The sequence below is a fragment of the Pipistrellus hanaki genome (assembly GCF_964339955.1).
Source record: "Pipistrellus hanaki genome assembly, chromosome: 1".
In the NCBI taxonomy this organism is placed as follows: Eukaryota; Metazoa; Chordata; class Mammalia; order Chiroptera; family Vespertilionidae; genus Pipistrellus; species Pipistrellus hanaki.
The window spans coordinates 69,120,739-69,140,962 of NC_140503.1; the positions used below are offsets into that span (position 1 = coordinate 69,120,739).

General features: G+C 42.5%; 1 protein-coding gene across 1 annotated transcript in view; it reads right to left on the minus strand.

Annotated features, from left to right (window-relative positions):
* KATNBL1 (katanin regulatory subunit B1 like 1) overlaps positions 1 to 863 on the minus strand; it is a 48,753-nt gene extending 47,890 nt beyond the window's left edge. Inside the window, exon 1 of the mRNA XM_084862343.1 lies at positions 704 to 863. The gene's annotated coding sequence lies outside the window, so the exon portion shown is untranslated. The remainder of the gene's footprint in view (positions 1 to 703) is intronic.
* Positions 864 to 20,224: the final 19,361 nt, after the last annotated feature.

Sequence of the window (20,224 nt, forward strand, 5' to 3'; positions counted from 1 at the left end):
TTCCTGTCTGTCACAGTAGCTTATTTTTTATTTTTTTAATCTGCAAGGAAACTGACATAGACAACCCTGTCTTCAAGGAGCTTTACAAGCCACCAGGAAAACAAATCCGCTCTTTGTTATCTCCATATGTAAGTCCATTCGGGAGCGAAGAAAAAGGCTTAGGTAGTGACTTGACCAACTTCTCAGAAAGCACAATGAGGTCTTTTAAGGTTGCAATCAGCAATTCTTATGCAGTTATGTCAAGTTTTTGTCCTGCTACACAAAAGCTTATCAGTCCGGGCACCGCGAGGCGGGCGGAGCACCGGGAACGCGCGGCGGCCGGGCCGGCGGCGGCGGCGGCGGGGAAGCCTGTCCTCCGCCGGCGCCTCGCGGAGGCTCCGTCCCCCGCCCCGGCCGCGGCCGCCGGCTCCGCCCGAAGACAAACAGTGACAGCAGGTCCCGTCCGCGCCCCGCCCGCCCGCCCGCCCGGACCCCCCGCGCCCCCGGGGCCGCAGCCCCGACCTCCCGCCGCGGCCCGGCAGGGGGTTCGCCCCGGGGACCGCGGCCTCGCGCCCCGGCCCCGGCCCGGCAGTCCCGCGGCCGGCCGCGCCGAGGCCCCGCGGGGCCTGCAGGTGGGCCCGGGGCGCGGCCGGGCCCCAGAGGGAGCCCTGCCCGGGCCCGGCAAGCTGCGGGCGGGGGCGCGCGCGGCCCGGCCGTCACTTACCGGCGCCTCATCGTCCCGCGGCGCCTCCGTCGAGCCCCGGCGCTCACCCTCTGCGCCCGGAAGCCTAGAGCGTCCCCGGGCTCCCGGGCCGAGCCCCACTCAGGGCCATTCAAACGCGGCCGCGCGCGGGGCCCGCCGGGATTGCTCCCCTTGGGCGTCTCTCAGGCCCCGCCCCACGCTGGCCCCGCCCCTCTCGGGGAGCGCCGGAGGGAGGGGGCGAAGAGGGCGTGTGGCCACAGTGCCCCCTGGTGGTCACAGATACGCACACGTCGCGGTAATACCTGCTCTAGAAACTGAGGATGATAAAAGTCAAAGAATGGCCTTGTGCTAATGACCATCTAGTGGGGGGACGGGAGGAGACTGTACCTTAAGTGTTTCAAACTATTTGCTATAAAAATATGGTACAACGGGGAGAGCTAGTCACTTCCACACTGGACAAAGGATTTAAATGCATGGACTCTCGAGCTATATGACGTTGGGTATGTCATATAAATTCCTGTGTGTTTTGGTTTCCTCATCTGTAAAATTACTAGGGGTAATAGTCATAGCTGCCTCACTACTGTGAGGGTTAAATGAGTTAATACATATAAAATGCTTAGAAGAATGTATCTGGCACATGGTAAGCACTATATAATTGTTCCTAATATGTGTCAGACTCTGTGTTAGACTCATAAGAACACAAGAAATATGCATGATGCAGATGCTGTCCCCAGGAGGCAGGCTTAGTCTCTTTGGAATGGAGTACACTCAAGTATGAGGTCAAATTTGGGTCTGTCCCTGACATGCTTTTAATTACTGAGGGTAATTATCTTTATTTTAGTGGAGTCAGAGTCTACCCATCTTCAACAATGAGCCACTGGTCAAGGTTAACCAAAATGTAACAGGAGCAAGTAGTCTTTGATGGGCCTCTCACCCCTTGCAGAAGCCAGTCAAGTAGTGCATTTATTTTAATCCTCACCTGGGGATATGTTTTATTTTACTTTCCTTTTAGAGAGAGATAAAAACAAACAAACAAACATTAATGTGAGAGAGAGATACATCAATCGGTTGCCTCATGGCATGCTCCTAGACCAAGGATCGAACCTGAAACCTACTGTATGTACGTGCCCTGACAAGGAATAGGACCCCTCAACCTTTTGGTGTACAGGACAACACTCAAACTAACTAAGCCACCCAGCCAGGGCTCAAGTAATACACCTGATGGAAAATATCCTCCCTGCAAGACTACATCCTTTGATGCACCTTTTTAAGGCTCTCCTCACAGAACTCTCCTGGGCTTGCCTAAGAAATAGGTTGGTTATGTTTGGCACAGCAATATTTTTGAGGGTCTACTATGTGCCACACTGAAATTGTGCCAGGCGCTTGAGATAGCCTTGAGAACCTCACAGTGGCTTGGGAAAACAGGGAAAGAGTCATTCCAATACACTATGGTGAATGCAGTGATAAAAGGGTATATTCTAAATACTATGGGAGTTCAGATAAAAGGGTATATTCTAAATACTATGGGGCAGATAAACTAATCAGAGCTGAGATGTCATTAGGTGAAAATAACAATGTATTTTTTTAACTAACTTAAAACCTTTCTATTCTTATATAGTGACAGCTACAAGGTACACAGGTGGGAAGTGGCTATTAAATGAAGGAAAAATAAAAAGTCAGCTCCCTATTAAATCACTTTATGTAAATATTCATACATTTACCACTTTTAAAAATATCACCTTATCTATTAAATGTAGATGATAGGCAAAGAGGTAAGGAGTTTTATTTTTTGGGGAAGGGGATTGCAAGGATACCGATACTGTTTTCAAAGCTCTTTAAACCATTGCCATAGGATCTCACTGACAATTTCACCTAAGTATTTAAACCAGAAAGAGACATCTTATAATAAATATAAGTGGTTGTTTGTTTCCAAGCTTTGGCAATTATGAATAAAGCTGCCTCAAACATCCATATGCAAATTTTTGTGTGGACATAAGTTTTCATTTAAAAAAAATACCAAGGACATCATGTTCCTTGGTATCTTATTAAATACCAAGGAACATGATGCTGGATCCTACGGTAAGAGTATGTTAAGTTTCGTAAGGAACTGCCAAAGCACCTTAATATTAAGATGAAAGTCGTTTGAACCACATCAATAAGCTGTCTTCCAAAGTGGCTGTGCCATTTTGCATTCCCATCAGCAATGTATGAAAGTTCTCATTCCTCCATATCTTCACCAGCATTTGGTATTGTCAGTGTTCTGGATTTGGGCCATTCTGACAGATCTGTACTATCCTACTGTTTTCCTTTACATTTCCTAATGACAAAGGATGTGGAGCATCTTTTCATATGCTTATTTGCCATCTGAACATCTTCTTTGATAAGGTGTTTGTTAAGGTCTGTCAACCAAACTTTTATTCAGTGCAAAGAGCTTAATTATGTTACAGCATGGCGGCCACTCAGTAGTGACACAGCTCACTGAGGAGACAGCACCGCGCTAGAACAGCACAGCTAGGGAAGCACATGGCTGTGCTGTGTCCCTGGGGCAAAGGGGCCTGTGTCTAGGTCTCCCTAGGGTGACTTGCTTCTCTGGGTAGACAGCAGTGCTTCCTTCCAATATGGTCGAGTCCACTCTGTCCTGCTCCAGTTTGTTCTGGATGCACACTCTGCTTTGCTCTGTTCTACTCCTCTCTGGCCCTGAGAATAACAATGTATTTTTCCTCCCTAGTAACAGGGCTCTTACTGTGAAAATGTAAGCAATGGTGAAATTTTCCAGGCTTGAATTTAGGTCCATGGGAGAAATATTTTTAGGGTATGTTTTTCTCGTAAGCAATGCCTTTGAACTGCTCTCGGATTATACCAAGCACAAGCAGGAACATGCCTCTGTGTGGGGCCACACCTGTTAGCAAACGGGACTGGAGAGAGAGCCCAGCAGGGTGAGCGAAGAAAGCAGGAGCCCTGGGTTCGAGGTGTCTGCAACGTAGAACATTCCACTAAGTAGGAGTGCAGCTGTAAAAAAAATAAAATTCAGTACACATGGGTGAAGTCACTTTCTCCCAAGCTATTTCTTCATCACCATTATCAGAAACAGGAATTTCTTGATGGCCCACTACAGAAGAGGCCTTGTACTGGGCCCTCAGCGGAAGGTGAGGAAGGTATGAGACAGTACTTACCCTCGGGGATGCTGCATGATGTGGTAAGACAAGTAACGGGGCCTCGGGAAGTCTGCTGGGTTAACGCAGAAGCGTCTCCCCTGTGTAAGACCCAGGCGGTCTGAAGGCCTGACAGGATCTTATGTTCTCACCTCTGAGCTTCTTAGGGCACGGTGTCCCAGGCAGGTTCACCTCCAGGCTCAGGTGTGGAGGCTTAGACCAATGGGTGAGCGGCCCTGGCCCCTAGAGCTCAGGTGACTGCCAAGTGTCAGCATAATTGAAGGTGAAATTTTTTTTAAAATGGCCTTATATTGCTACTTTTGAAATATATACTATTTTAATGATGAAAATGCAGGTCAATTTTCTTCATTGACACTTCTAAGTCAATAAAGTTGAAATTATTTTCCCTTGGAGCTCAGTTATTTATTTATTTATTTATTGTTAATAGTTTTATTTATTTGAGAGAGAGAGAGAGAGAGAGAGAGAGAGAGAGAGAGAGAGGAGAGAAACATCAATGATGAAAGAGAATCATGGACTGGCTGCCTCCTGCATACCCCCTACTGGAGATGGAGCCCACAACCTGGGCATGTGCCCGTGACTGGAATGGAACCCGGGACCCTTCAGTCCACAGGCAATGCTCTATCCACTGAGCCAAACCAGCTAGGGCTATTTATATTTTTAAATTGTCACCTGAAGATATTTTTTAAATGGATTTGAGAGAGAGAGAGAGAGAGAGAGAAGCATCAAAGTGAAAGAGAAACTTTGATCAGTTGCCTCCTGTATGCCCCCCAACTGAGAATCAAACCCCAACCTAGTGTGTACCTTGATTATGAATCGAACCAGTAATTTTTGGTTCATAGGATGACATTCCAACCAACTGAGCCACCCAGCCAGGGGCAAGTTTTAAATGTTTTTGTTGTTGTTATTAATCCTTGCCCAGGATAATCCCTCCCCCCGTCCCTCCCAATTGATTTCTAGAGAGAGTGGAAGGGAGTGGGAGAGACAGAGAGAGAGAAACATTGATGTGAGAGAGACACATCAATTGATTGCCTCCCGAATGTGCTCCACCCAGGGCCAGGGATAGAGCCTGCAGATGAGGTACACGCCCTTGACTGGAATTGAACCCTTGACCCCTCAGTCCATGGGCTGATGCTCCAACCACTGAGCAAAACAGCAAGGGTCAAGTTTTTAATTTTTTGGCGAATAAAAAAGTGCAGATCAAACATATGTTTATTATCCCTGTACCAGTTCTTGGGCACAGAAAGAGGGTTCACTGTGAGCCTTCACAGTGGACAGTCTCTGAGGGATCTTACCCAGGCCATTCCCTCATTCCTTCCTTCTCACTGCCATAAACATTCCTTCCACCTGACTGAAGGGCAGCGGAGTTAGCCTTTCTGCTTCTCACCCTTCCATGGAAGGGTATGGACGTCCGTCATTCAGGGGCCGTGTATGGAGTAACCTAACCATAAAGACTCCTATGAGGAAAGAAGTCTCCTGCAAAGTCACACATCCATTTCTTGGAGAGTTAGGGGAGGGATTGTGGAGGAACGTGGGAGCCAGGCCTGACATGTTAGACAGGATTTTCGACAGGCAGGGTGTTCCAGACAGTGGGGGGAAGTGCAAAGTAAGTGAGGCAGGAGAGTAAAGAGCTAGGAAAATTCCTTGGCAAGTGTACAGGCCGGGGGGGGGGGGGGGGGGGGGGGACACACGACGACGACGACGACGACGACGACGACGACGACACGGACACAGAGACAGGAGACAGGTAGCTGAACAAACTTGCTGAGCAATTTACAGCCAGATTCAGGTCACTAGGCTGGAAAGCCCGGGCTGCCTAGCAATGGCAAAACTGGCACTGACCTTGCCCCCAGGGTGGTCTTTCCTCCCCCAGCCTCCCTGCATATCACTTGCTCTGTGGTTTAGACACCTTGACCTTTCCTCTCTGGAGATAACATCGAGGCCTCAGTTGTATTTCAGCTCCAGGCCCAGAAAAGCATCCAAACCAAGGAAGTGAATGACCCTGGCACTGGCCAATCAGCAGTGACCATGACCCAGAAAGGTCACACCTGGAAAAGCTGATGAACATTCTACTGACCTAAGACCTCTAGCCTTTAAAATCCTCAGGACAAAGGACCAAGTGCTGTTCTCCTTCTTGGAGCATGCCCACCCCTTTCCCTTCCTCCTCTTCTTGCCCCTCAGGGGTGCATCTATTAAGCTCTAAGGGACGCCCCTGCCAAGAACCAATTCCAGCGTGCAGTAATTACAGGAGTTTTACCAAAAGGTTGGTGAAGCTTGGGGAGCTCAACAGGGTTGAGTCACATGTAGTTTACCTGTTGGAAACGGCTACACAGCATCTCTCCCAAACCTGAACAGGATAATAGTTTGCTGCCAGACAGCTCAGGGCATTTTATTGCCTCCTGTTGGCCAAACACCTGAACAGCTGTAGGCTATTCCCCAAACTGATAATGTTTCTGTTCCTTTGATACCGTAACCTTTGAAGTGTATGTTTCTACCTTGCCTTGGGACAGATTGTGTTTAATAAAAGCCGGGGGTCCTGAGACAAGTAGAGTCTTCTAGCTCCTTCAGCTGGAAGCTCCTCTGATCCCCAATGCCTCTCAAAAATATCTTTCATCCATGGACTCCTTCTTAATCATCTACGTGCAGCCCTTTCTCCAGAATGCTGAACGCTTTGTAAGGCTGGGGGCAAAGAACCCTGGCAATTGATGCCCGAACGAGGGGCTCCAACTACCCCCTCCATGAGACTTACAACCAGAGGAGCAATGGGCAGCAGCAGCTTGTCCCGGCTAACCCCCTGAACCTGTCTCCAAGGCCCCATTTTCTCTCTTTCATGAGCTGACAGAAGCCCCAGTTTGGCTCACTTCTTTCCCATAGAGAGGCAAAGCAGTCCCTCCTAGTCTCGTTCTGTTGCTTCTATCCTGGGCCCTTCCTTGTTTCACTGTCCCCACCTGTAATAACCGTACTCTCAAAATCACCTGGATGTATTTCAAAATCTCTTCTGCACGAAGTCAAGAACTCACACCATAGGCTGCCGGCTCCAGACCCCGTCCCTTTCCAGTAACACCAGGACCACTGTCTATCCTGATTTTATTAGAATGAAAAGAGCTCTGAAGAGTAGCAGGAGTGAAGATTGAAAAGGTATGCAGTCACTTGGCAGGTTTTAAAAATCTAAAATGATCAAATAAAAGTATTTGAGGGGGGAAAAAATCATTAGGAACCCTTGAAGGTCTATTACTCATGGATAAGCACTGATTCTGTACTATGCAAATGTATATTTAAGAACAAAAGTGAAATATATTAAGTATCATATTACCATGTTTCCCCGAAAATAAGACATCCTCCGAAAATAAGACCTACTTACAGGTTTCCTTCTGAGTGAAATATAAGGCATCCCCCTGAAAATAAGCCCCCCCCCCCCCAGGCTAAATATGAGAGATTTGGTCCACTGATTCTGAAAGAAATGGAGTCACAAGAAATTCACCAGGAAATTCAGGAATTGGATTGTTATGATGATGTTCCAGAAGATGATGACATGATTGTCATTGAATAAATGAGTAAATTCTTGATACTATAGGATTCACAGTTTGTCTGGTTTGTGTTGACAACTACCATACTACCGTACCGTATACAGGTAATAAATTTCCTTTATTTTCATTTAACAATAAATGTGTACCGTATTCTTCTTAATGGAAAAATAAGACATCCCCTGAAAATAAGACCTAGTGCATCTTTGGGAGCAAAAATTAATATAAGACACTGTCTTATTTTCGGGGAAACAGGGTATGTAGATCAATCCATACCAGTCTGTAGAAATGCACATAATAAAAATGGCAGTTGATGCATGGGTGGAACTAGAGAGCATTATGCTACATGAAATAAGCTAGTCAGAGAAAGATAATAATCACATGATCTCACTCATAGGTGTGATATAATGAACAACATAAACTGATGAACAAAAATAGAACCAGAGGCATAGAAGCATCGAGCAGACGTAAGAGATCAACCAAAGGACTTTTATGTGTGCATATGAGCATAACCAATGGACACAGACATAGGCAGGTGAGGGCATGTGCTTGAGGGAGTGGGTGTGGTTAATGGGAGGGAAAAGGAGACGCATGTAATACTTAGAATTTTTTAAAATGGCAGTTGAAACTTAAAAAATAAATGGCCTGGCTGGCATGGCTCAGTTAGTTGAGCATCATCTCATGTCTGAGTTTCCATTTCCAGTCAGGGCACAAGCCTGGCTTGCAGGCTTGATCCCTAAGTAGGGGGTGTGCTGGAGGCAGCCCACTGATGTTTCTCTCTCACACCAGACAGCAATAGCTCATCCATCCCGTGAGTGACTACATCCGCTGCTCAGCATTTGAGCCTTTGGAAAATTCCAGGTGGTGATTTTGGCAAAGTGAGAAGTTGATTCCTTTTATCTGCTCCTCCCTTCCTCACCTTCCTGTGCTGACGGTGGAAGGAAGTAGGGAGCATTTCAGATAAGGCAAAAGCAACAAAAATGAGCAAATCTCACTGCTAGTTTATAAGATTCATGATTTTTAAATACCACCACAATACTAATGACCTTTTTGGTGGCAGAAGCATTAGGGTGTTTTCCCCCCTAATGTGTAAATATGTACTTTTTTTTAAGTTATCTTTTAAATATATTTTATTGATTTCAGAGATGAAGGGAGAGGGAGAGAGAGAAACATCAAAGATGAGAGAGAATCATTGATCAGTTACCTCCTGCACACCCCTTAATTGGGGGATCAAGCCCATAACCCCAGCATATGCCCTAACCGGAAATATTCAACCCCTGAGCCATACCTGCTGGACTCTTTTTAATTATAAAAAATAATAATACTTGCTGGTTGTAAAACAAAAATAAAGCAGTACAGCTGAAACCGGTTTGGCTCAGTGGTAGAGCGTTGGTCTGTAGACTGAAAGGTCCCAGGTTCTATTCCAGTCAAGGGCATGTACCGTATTTTTCGGACCATAAGACGCACCAGTTTTTAGAGAAGGGAAATGAAGAAAAAAAGATTCTGAAACAAATAGTGTCCTAAAATATTTTATGTGCATTAAAACCCAACATCACAGTCATAAACACATGTAATCAACCCTGTAAAGTAAACAGCAGCATTTAGAACCATTTAGAACCATTATTAACAAATACAGTCAGCAAAAGACAAAATGTACTGTAAAACACAATAACGAGAGACTTCAGTAATAAATTAGAATAAAGTTGAAGATTTATGGTAAAGGTTCTGCTGAGATCTACAGTACGCCTACCCAGTAGTCAAGCATGGCAACAGAGGGCGGAGAGGAATGATTGGGGGAATAGACGCGGCATTCTTCCGGGCACGGAGTACGGGCCAGCAAGGGGTACAGGCGATTATTACAGTTTGGATTACGCAGTTACCGTACACCGCACCTGGGCTGACATGGAGATATGGCTGCAGCGAGGGCATGAAGGCTGACTACCATACATGAGAACTCCTCTACCACTCGGGGTTTACAGAGCGGGGCAGACACTCTGGGCACGGAGGAATGGACAGTGGCTGCAGCAAGCACACAGAGCCGGGCAAGCACACAGAGACCACACAGAGCCGGGCAAGTAAAAAAACTTTTTTTTAAAAGTATATGTGTAGGCTATATTTGGACCATAAGATGCAGGGACTTTTTCCCCCCACTTCTGGGGGGAAAAAAAGTGCGTCTTATGGTCCAAAAAATACGGTACATGGGTTGCGGGCACATTCCTGGTAGGGGGTGTGCAAGAGGCAGCTGGCCGATGTTTCTCTCTCATCGACGTTTCTAGCTCTCTATCTCTCTCCCTTCCTCTCTGTAAAAAACCAATAAAATATATTAAAAAATAAAATAAAATAAAGCAGTACAGAAACATATGTAAATACAAGATAAAAATCTCCTCCCAACCATCCCTATATTGTACCAGAGTTCTCTTATTAACAAGTGGATGAATCTTTCTATGTATTGTATTTGTAAACATATATACATATAAAATGGACTGGCAGTATACATGTCATATAACTTAATCATATTCCCATTTCACAAATACTACATCACGGACAGATTTCCATACATAAATACATACTTTATCTTTTTCAACTGAAGCAGCAGTTTTACTTGGGATTTTTTTTTTGGCTGGTGGAAGGTAGAAGTGGTAGGTAGTATTGGATGGTAAGGGATCCTCCTTTTTGACAATTTGTTTCTTATGCAGCTGAGAAGCAGGTGGCAATATTTGGTATTTATAATTTTCAAATCTGGGGTTTAGCTGATGAAATGATGAGAGGTAATTCAGATTACCCAGATTACCTGTAGTTAGGGTACACTCACCAAGTGGAAGATGGTTCAGGGCAGCAAGCTAGAAGAGAAAGAAAACTAGCTTTGGAGCAAGGTCCACCTCCATTGGAATCCTAAGTCACTGCCTTAGGGCCCTTTCTGCACCATTTTTACTTAAATGCACCATGGGGATAAAAATACTCTTTTCTCCAGTGTTGATGGAAAATAAGATAAACTATGTAAGACACTACACCAGTACCTAGCGCAGTGATTGTGTCTCTCTCTGCAAAACATCCCCGCCCCTAACTTTATCTGTTCACTGCTTTTCCCCCTCAATACAGAGAGCACAATATGGTTGGCTGCTGCCTCGGAAAATATTATTCTGAGCTAGAAAATGTAGGACCAGCTCCCGGAGTGGGGGCCAATGCTGGGGAGACAGACTAGCTGTGATACTGACAGCCAGGAAATCAGTACTGAATATCTGAAAGGTATGACCATACAGTAAGTCTAATCAGGCAGTTGCTTAGGAGGTTCAGTACTACTGCGGCCTCTTAACAAACAGGGAGTGAAGAGGAGTTCAAGGGCAGGGGGCAGACAGGCAGAGAATGAAACGGGCAGAGCAACAATTATCAAAAGCAGGATAATGTCCTTGGGAAGGGAACTTAAAGGTACACACACAGCAGGTCTCCAGCCTCAAGAGATGGGAGCAGTAGGAAGATTGCTGATTAGATTCACTTCAAGGCAAAACCACTCTTGGAATAACAAAATTGAGTCTGAACCTAAACTGGCTTGAGTTCTTACCCCAATTAGCTGTATTCTTCAGAACACCGGTTCTACAAGATGTTGACAGGTTGAAAAACAAAGAGAAAAAGGAAAGGACTCCTTGGCCACAGAAGTTTGGTAACTGCTAGATTAACAAATACTTCTTTATTATAGCACTTCTCAGACCCTTTAAATACTGACATTAACTGTGCCTATCTAAAAGAAAGGTTTATCTAGTGCTGCTCAAACTTACTTGCATTCTGAATATTTTAAAAAGGAGAACACAAATATTCTAAACAATTTCTCTTATCTAAAGAGGGGCGGGACTAGTAGGGGTCTTGGGAAAGAGATGTAGCTCCAGCTGCAGGCTGGGTGGGGGTGGAGCCTCCTGATCATAGCCAGGGAGGATAAAAGCAACAGAGCCTGGACAGCTGGCAGAGCTGTAAGAGGCATTTAAAGAAAAACTGAAATAAAAATTTAGCCATACCTTTTGCCTTTCTAATTTAAAAATATATATACTTTATTCATTTTTTTTTAATGAGAGGAATGGAGAGGAAGAGGGATAGAGAGTTAGATACATCAATGAGAGAGAAACATTGATTCAGCTGCCTCCTACACACTCCCCACTGGGGATGTGCCCTCAACCAAGGTACATGCCCTTGACCAGAATTGAACCTGGGACCCTTCAGTCCAGAGGCTGACGCTCTATCCACTGAGCAAAACCAGTCAGGATGTTGCCTTTCTAAAAAATAAAAATATGTATCTTCATGAAATAGTGTTATAAAGCAGTATGCTAAATAAGTATTATATAAATATAAATCAAAAACATCTAGACAAATCAAAATAAAAATGTCTATGGAAAAAAACTGATTTTTTTGCATGGCAGGATTTGTTGATGATCTTTTTTACTTATTTGCATTTCACATTTTATACAATAAATGTCCTTTGTAATTAAACTTTTTTTTTTTTTAAAGACATTTCTTTCTTTTTTTTTTAATATATTTTATTGATTTTGTACAGAGAGAAAGGGAGAGAGAGAGTTAGAAACATCGATGAGAGAGAGTCATCGATCAGCTGCCTCTTGCACACCCCCTACTGGGGATATGCCCGCAACCAAGGTACATGCCCTTGACCGGAATCGAACCCGGGACCCTTCAGTCCCCAAGCCGACGCTCTATCCATTGAGCCAAACTGGTTTCGGCTAAACTTTTTTTTTTTTTTTTAAATCATTTTATTAGCCCTGGCTAGTGTAGCTCAGTTGGTTGGAGTGTCGTCTGTATGCCAAAAGGTTGCAGGTTCAATTTCTGGTCAGGGCACATACCTAGATTGCAAGTTGAATGCCCAGTCAGGGCATGTATGGAAGCTGACCAATCTATGTTCCTCTCTCTTCCTTTCCCCTTTCTTAAAAAAAAAAACAACCAATAAGCATATCCTCGGATGAGGATTAAAAAAAAAAAATCACTTTATTAGAGGAAACAATCAGCAATTAGGAAATTAAACTTTTCGTGCAAATTTTTGCAAGTTTAGGATTTGATTTGGCAGCTTGTATTGTTATTTCCCACTTGAGCTAATCCTTGTTAGCTTAATTCATCTGTATGGAACCTCTCTTAGAAACCTGTACTGTTTACACTGGAGATGCTGTAACAAAGTGCCAGAAACTGGGTGGCTTAAAACAATAGGCATATAGTCTCTCACTTCTGTAGGCCCGAAGACCAAAATGAAGGTATTGGGAGGACCATGCTCTCCCTCTGCAGGCTCTAGGGAAGAACCCCTTCGCCGCTTCCTAGCTCTGGTAGCTGTTGGCTTATCGTTGCATCCCTCCAATATCTGCATCCATTGTCACCTGGACATCTTCCCTGTGTGTATGCGCCCTTTCCTCTTCTTATGATGCCAGTCATTGGATTTGGGACCTACCATAACCCACCTCATTTAACGAATTACATCTGCAAAGACCTGATTTCCAAATAAGATAACATGGTTCTGGGTGGGTGTGAATTTTTGTCTGACACTATTCGACTTACAAAAAATATTTAGTCCACAATCCCTTAAAAATGTAAATCAGCACATTTCGGAGGGCCTATTTGAACCTGTGAACATTGTAACTGATAACCTCTGTGATAAGCAATTCTAATTGTATGATTCCCCTACAGAACTGTGTTGACAATCTACTCAGGGATTTTCACAGTAACTTTTTTTTATAGTAGAGACAAATGGGAACCACCTAAATGTCCATCAATTGTGGACTAGTTAACTAAATTATTCTACATCCATGCCATGTATGCTCTGTAGACTTTAAAAAGAATGAGGTAGCCCTAGCTGATTTGACTCAGTGGATAGAGCGTCGGCCTATAGACTGAAGGGTCCCCAATGGCACATGCTGGGATTATGGGCTCAATCCACAGTAGGGGGCGTACAGGAGGCAGCCAATCAATGATTCTCTTTCGTCATTGATGTTTCTATCTATTCCTCTTCCTTCCTCTCTGAAATCAATAAAGAAATATTTAATAAAATAAAATAAAAAGAATGAGGTAGATCTGAGTGACAGGCATGGAAAACACCCAAGATAGACTATGTGGGGGGTAGGAGGAACAAGTCAGTGGACAGTGTGTAGTATGTTTCCATTTACAAAATAACCTCCTATAAATTAAACAACCCTACACTTATGCATGTTTTAAGGTAGGACTTTGTCTTTCAAGTACCTAAAGGTACTAATGTTCTCCTTCAATTCTTCTGAATCCAACCTCATCCTTGTATTTGTCTGCTCAGGCTGCCATAACAAAATACCACAAACTCGGTGGCTTAAACCACAGAAATTTATTTTCTTATAGTTCTGGAGACTGAGAAGTCCAAGGACAAGGTTCTGGCTGCTTCAGTCCTTGGTGATAGCTCTCTTCTTGGCTTGAATACAGCCACCTTCTCATTGTGTGTACTCACTGGCTAAGTGAGAGAGCAAGCCCTTGTGTCTCTTCTTATTTCCTTTCTTTTTTAGTGAACTTTAAATTTTCTTTTTCCTTTTTTTTATTTTAATATATTTTATTTATTTTTTTTTACAGAGAGGAAGGGAGAGAGATAGAGAGCTAGAAACGTCGATGAGAGAGAAACATCGACCAGCTGCCTCTTGCACACCCCCTACCAGGGATGTGCCCGCAACCAGTGTACATGCCCTTGACCGGAATCGAACCTGGGACCTTTCAGTCCGCAGACCGACGCTCTACCACTGAGCCAAACCGGTTTTGGCTAAATTTTATTTTTCAATTACAGTTTATATTCAATACTATTATATGTTACTTGCAGATGTATAAAATAGTGGTTAGACAATAATATACTTTTTCTGTGTTTCTTCTTATAAGAACACAAGTCCTATTATGAGAGTCCTACCTTCATGACCTTGTGGAACCCTAAGTAGTAATTCCCAAAGGCCCATTTCTAAATACTATCACATTGTGGATTAGGGTTTAGACATAAATTGTGGGAGGACACAAACATTAAGTCCATTAAAATCTTCCTTCCAAAAAATAAACAAACAATCCAGGCTATAAAAAAATGCTTTATATTTGAAACAATCAATTAAAGTTTTTAAAAATTAGCACATAGGAAACAATGCCACAAAGGACTTAAATTGGTCATTCAGATACTTGATGTAGAGACAGTTTAGACCACTTTCAAGATAGCTGAAATTAATTACCAGAGAATCCAGAGTAACAAGTTTGAAGAAACATGTTGGGCCATCAGTAATACATCATTGTGACTCATGCTATGGTTCATTCTTATCCTTTAATGGGATCTGTGGGAATGGCAATCCTCCCAGCTTCGTAAGCAAGCATTGGAGGGAAGTGCTATAATGGGAACTTGTTAAAATGTGAATTACACAACAGTCCTCCTGAAATTAAAAAAAAAAAAAAAAAGTTAATTGCTAAGGAAGAATGCTTTTGTTAACCAACATCTGCCAGCACCGTACTAGTTCAGGCCACTGCTGATAGGGTGACGTGACACTGCAGAGTCATGAACCAGAATTTGAAAAAAATGTAATCTGCACAGAATTGATTCAGAAACCTAGCAATAACTCGCAAGGTGGGATCTTATAATAAAAACTTTTTTTTTTTTCAGTAATGAGGTTTGACTATGCAAACAGACAAAATGGACAAAAATCTCCTCTTGTTAAGGCCCTATCACTGACATGAAATAAATTGCATCATGAATAAAATAGTGTAGGGTAGTCCTTTTCAGAAGGCAATCATGATAGTAAACACAAATAACTTGGATTTGCAATGGAAGCCCATTTTACTGAAGCTGTCAAAAGGCTTAAAAGCTTTTAGGGCACACCGGGGAACTGGTTGGACCAGTGAGGATAGCAGAATAGATTTATCACAAGACATTGTTAAATGGCATAGACTTAAAACATATCTATAAAGCTCTTCTTTCCCCCCTTAGAGAGATCTAGTCTTCTAAATATGGTTGAAAAGAAAATGTACTTGATCAAGTTTCAATCCAAAGGCAACTGCTCTGAAGAGAATCGCATGAAGTAGTATTATGATAAAACTAGTCAGCTTCTCAGACTCCTAAAGAAGTGGTGGGGGAGGAATGAGATACAAACACAATTACAAAAAATGTGTAGGTGGCACAAATTATAAAAGTCAAGTCAACTGGTATAACCTATGGAATCATGGTGGACTAGTTAATTACACTCCTCTCAGTTTCTATAATTAAAATCACATTTGCTCAAAGGCACAAAGCAAACAAAGTTTAATGTATATTTTTACAATTTCAGTATTCCCATTATTTTCTAATTCAAGTTTAGTCTGGTGGGAGGCTTACAGGAGGCTCTCAAAAACTGATTATTTGCTTAAATTACTTTGTGTAAATTCAAACCTTGTTATTTTAAAGCAAGAAAATGCTCTAGTCAGTGCTTCTCCATCCTTGAGGAGAATCACCCTGAGAACTAATAAAAAACTTGATGCCCATGTTCCACCTTAAGCAAATGGATTAAAATCACTGGAGGTGTAGCCCAGGCATCACTATTTTTATTGTTTAAGGTATTACAAATAGTAGTACTTGTCTCCTTTCCCCCACCCCCATTTATAATACCTCCCCGCAGCCTCCCCTACAACACTCCCCCATCCTCTGTTGGTTGTGCTTTTTTTAATTTATTATTTATTTTTTTATTTTATTGATTTTTCACAGAGAGGAAGAGAGAAAGATAGAGAGCTAGAAACATCGATGAGAAAGAATCATCCATCAGCTGCCTCCTGCACACCCCCTACTGGAGATGTGCTCACAACCAATGTACGTGCCCTTGACCGGAATCGAACCTGGGACCTTTCAGTCAGCAGACTGATGCTCTATCCACTGAGCCAAACCGGTTTCGGCTGGTTGTGCTTATATGCATGCAGACAAGTCCTTCGGTGGATCTCTTACTCCCCTACCTTCCCGCTGTAGTTTGACAATCTGTTCAATGCTTCTTTGCCTCTATTTTTATTTATCAGTTTATATTGTTCATTATATTCCACAAATGAGTGAGATCATGTGATATTTATCTTTCACTGACTGGCTTATTTCACTTAGCATAATGGTATCCAGTTCCATCTATGCTGTTGCAAATAGTAAGAATTCCCTCTTTTTTATAACAGCCTAGTATTCCATTGTGTAGATGTACCCGTTTTCTAATCCATTCATCTGTTGATGGGCATTTAGGCTGTTTCCAAATCTTAGCTATTGTAGATTGTGCTGCTATGAACATAGGGGTGCATAGTATATCCTTTCTGATTGGTGTTTCTGTTTTCTTGGGATATAGTCCTAGAAGTGGGATTATTGGGTCAAATGGCAGTTTCATTTTTAATTTTTTGAGGAAACTCCATAGTGTTCTCCACAGTGGCTGCACTAGTCTGCATTCCCACCAGCCATGCAGGAGGGTTCTTTTCTTTCCACATCCTCTCCAGCACTTGTCGTTTTTTGATTTGTTGATGATAGCCATTCTGACAGGTGTGAGATGGTACCTCAGTGTTGTTTTGATTTGCATCAGGCATCAGTATTTTTAAGAGGTCTCAAGGTGAGTCTCTGGTTACGCCAGGACAGAGAACCATTAAGCTTCTAGGTTTAAAATCATGTCATGTTATAATTGGGTGAAGAGAGGGTGAAATGGGTAAAGGATGTCAAATGTATGGTGACAGATAGAAACTAGACTTTGGGTGGTGAGTATCTTATTTAATAAAAGCCTAATATGCAAATTGTCCCCTCAATTGGGGGTTTGATTGGGAGTTCCAACCGCCTGTGGACCCTCCCCAGGACCGGCCCGGCCCAATTGGCCCAACGGGGCAGGCTGCCTGGACCCCAACCATGCATGAATTCTAGTACTATAATATATAGAGATATTGAATTATAATTTGTACACCTGAAACTTATTAACCAATGTTACCTCATTAAAATAATATTTTTCTCTTTCTTAAATTTTTAATCAAGATATAAATACATGAAACACTGAATTAGTTTTAGGAGTATAACTTAATGATTTGATATATGTATACAAGTTGGAGCAAAAGTAGGTTTACAATTGCTCATATGGAAAATAATACAATAATTAAGAAATAATATAAGAATAAACTGTTGCCCATACTCTCAATTGTATGCAAAAATACCCTATATACTCTATATATTTACCACAATGAATTTAGTTAACATCCATCACCACAAATGATATTTAAAAAACATTTATATTTTTCTAAATCCACAATGCAGAAAACTAGGAAAAGTATGGGAAAGTACAACTTTATGAGATTTTTAAAAAAATATATTTTATTGATTTTACACAGAGAGGAATTGAGAGGGACAGAGAGTTAGAAACGTCGATGAGAGAGAAACATCGACCAGCTGCCTCTTGCACACCCCCCACTGGGGATGTGCCCGCAATCAATGTACATGCCCTTGACTGGAATCGAACCCGGGACCTTTCAGTCCGCAGGCCGACGCTCTATCCGCTGAGCCAAACCGTCCCGGCGGAAAGTACAACTTTAAAAAGTTCTCTGAAATCCCATTACTTCTTTATATGTTTATCATTTGAGTTTTTCAATGTATATGAAATAACATGCAAAATGTTCAAAAATTATACATTTTAGAACTGGAAGGTAGCCTTAAAAGTTAATTAGTATAAGTCCCTCATTTTATTTATTTATTTATTTATTTAAATATATTTTATTGATTTTTGTACAGAGAGGAAGGGAGAGAAATAGTTAGAAACATCGATGAGAGAGAGTCATCGATCAGCTGCCTCTTGCACACCCCCCACCGGGGATATGCCCGCAACCAAGGTACATGCCCTTGACCGGAATCGAACCCGGGGCCCTTCAGTCCCCAAGCCGACGCTCTATCCATTGAGCCAAACCGGTCCGGCTAAGTCCCTCATTTTATAGATGAAGAAATTAAGGCCAAGAAAGTTCCAAATTCAAAGTGACTCAGGTAGTTAGTTCATTTGGAGTCAGGATTAGAATCTAGGTTTTTCTTAATTTTTCTTGCAAAATAAAATTTGTACAAAAACTGGAATCCCCAAAAGTTTAATTCCAAGTTAAAACTCCATTTCCATAAAGGATTCTTCCTAATGATCCTATATAATAAAAGGCTCATATGAAATAGACCGAACGGCGGAATGACCAGCTGCTATGGTACACACTGACCACCAGGGGGCAGACGTTCAATGCAGGAGCTTCCCTCTGGTGGTCAGTGCACGTCCACAGGGGGAGTGCTGCTTAGCCAGAAATCGGGCTCATGGTTGGTGAGCACAGTGATGGTGGCAGGAGCCTCTCCTGCTTTGGCAGCAGTGCTATGAATGTCTGACTGTTGGCTTAGGCCCACTCTCCACGGGGAGCAAGCTGTCAGTTGGACATCCCCTGAGGGCACAGGCACCCACCTCTCCACCCCTGTTCCAGTGCATGAATTTCGTGCACTGGGCCTCTAGTATTCTTATAATCTTAAAAAAGCAATGTTTTATAGAGAGTGCCTTCATCTTTCTCCTGAATTGTAGTATACAGCATTGTCCCCACTGTGTTTTACAAAACATTGATTCCATTGGGTGTTACAGATGTAATAAGGAGTGGGCTCTTATTTAGGTAGATTGGAAAACAAAATTAAAGGAGATTCTTATGGAATAATTTCTTGTGATTTTAATGTTATACTAATAGCACAGAATCTCTGGGGTAGTATTTGCAAAATATAATATGCAGTATTTTACCTTGGAATCCTTCCTCAGTTCAGTCCTAATATCTTCATGTTCTTTGGAATATGTTTTAGCAAATTAAACACTATGAGGACTCCCAGGATAAAGAAATAAAAGACCTCAATAAAAGACTATTGAGGCCAAAGCAACTTTGATTCAGGTTATAGTTAAACTTGTTTTAAAGAAATAAGGGAATACTTTATTTTTATTTATTTCCAAATTACAAGTGAAAGTTAAGAATGTCACAGAGGTAGAAGTGGGCCAGCTGGGCTGCACGGACTCAGGAAACAAGGTACAGAGCTTAGGAGAAGAAAGGCAAAGAAAATGCAGCCAGGGGGCGGGAAGAGGAGGAACGGCTTGGGCTGTAAGAGATACTTTATTATTATTTTAAGATTTATTTTTCTTGATTTTACAGAGAGGAAGAGTGAAGGATACTGAGTTAGAAACATCAGTGAGTTCATCAGCTGCCTTCTGCAAGCCCCCTGCTGGGGATGGAGTCTACAACCAAGGTACATGCCCTGGCTGGAATCAAACTCAGAACTCTTCAGTCCCTGGGGGCCAGTATGCTATCCACTTAGCCAAACTGGTTAGGACATGTAGGGGACTACTTAAAATGGAAGGAATATATGATTCAAGTGACTAACAATGTTTTAAAGTGTTCCTTAATTTATTAAAGAATAAGACAAGAGCCCTAGCTGATTTGGCTCAGTGGATAGTGTGGGCCTTTGGACTGGAGGGTCCTGGGTTTGATTCTGGTCAAGTGCACATGCCGGGGTTGTGTGCTCCATCCCCAGTGGGAGTGTGCAGGAGGCAGCTGATCAGTGATTCTCATCATTGACATATCTACCTCTCTCTCCCTCTCCCTTCCTCTCTGAAATCAATAAAAAAAAAAATACTTTTTAAAAAAGAATAAGGCAAGAATAGCTTGGAAACCAGACAATATTACACAAAATTATTACCAGAATACAATGTATAACATTTTATGTACTCCCTCCTTTCTAATTTTTACCCTTTATTTTACATAATGTAATTATAGTATACTCAGTTTTGTATTAGTTACCTTTCTTTTTTTAAAAACATTATATTATTTGATTGATTTCAGAGAGGGAGAGGGAGAGACAGAAA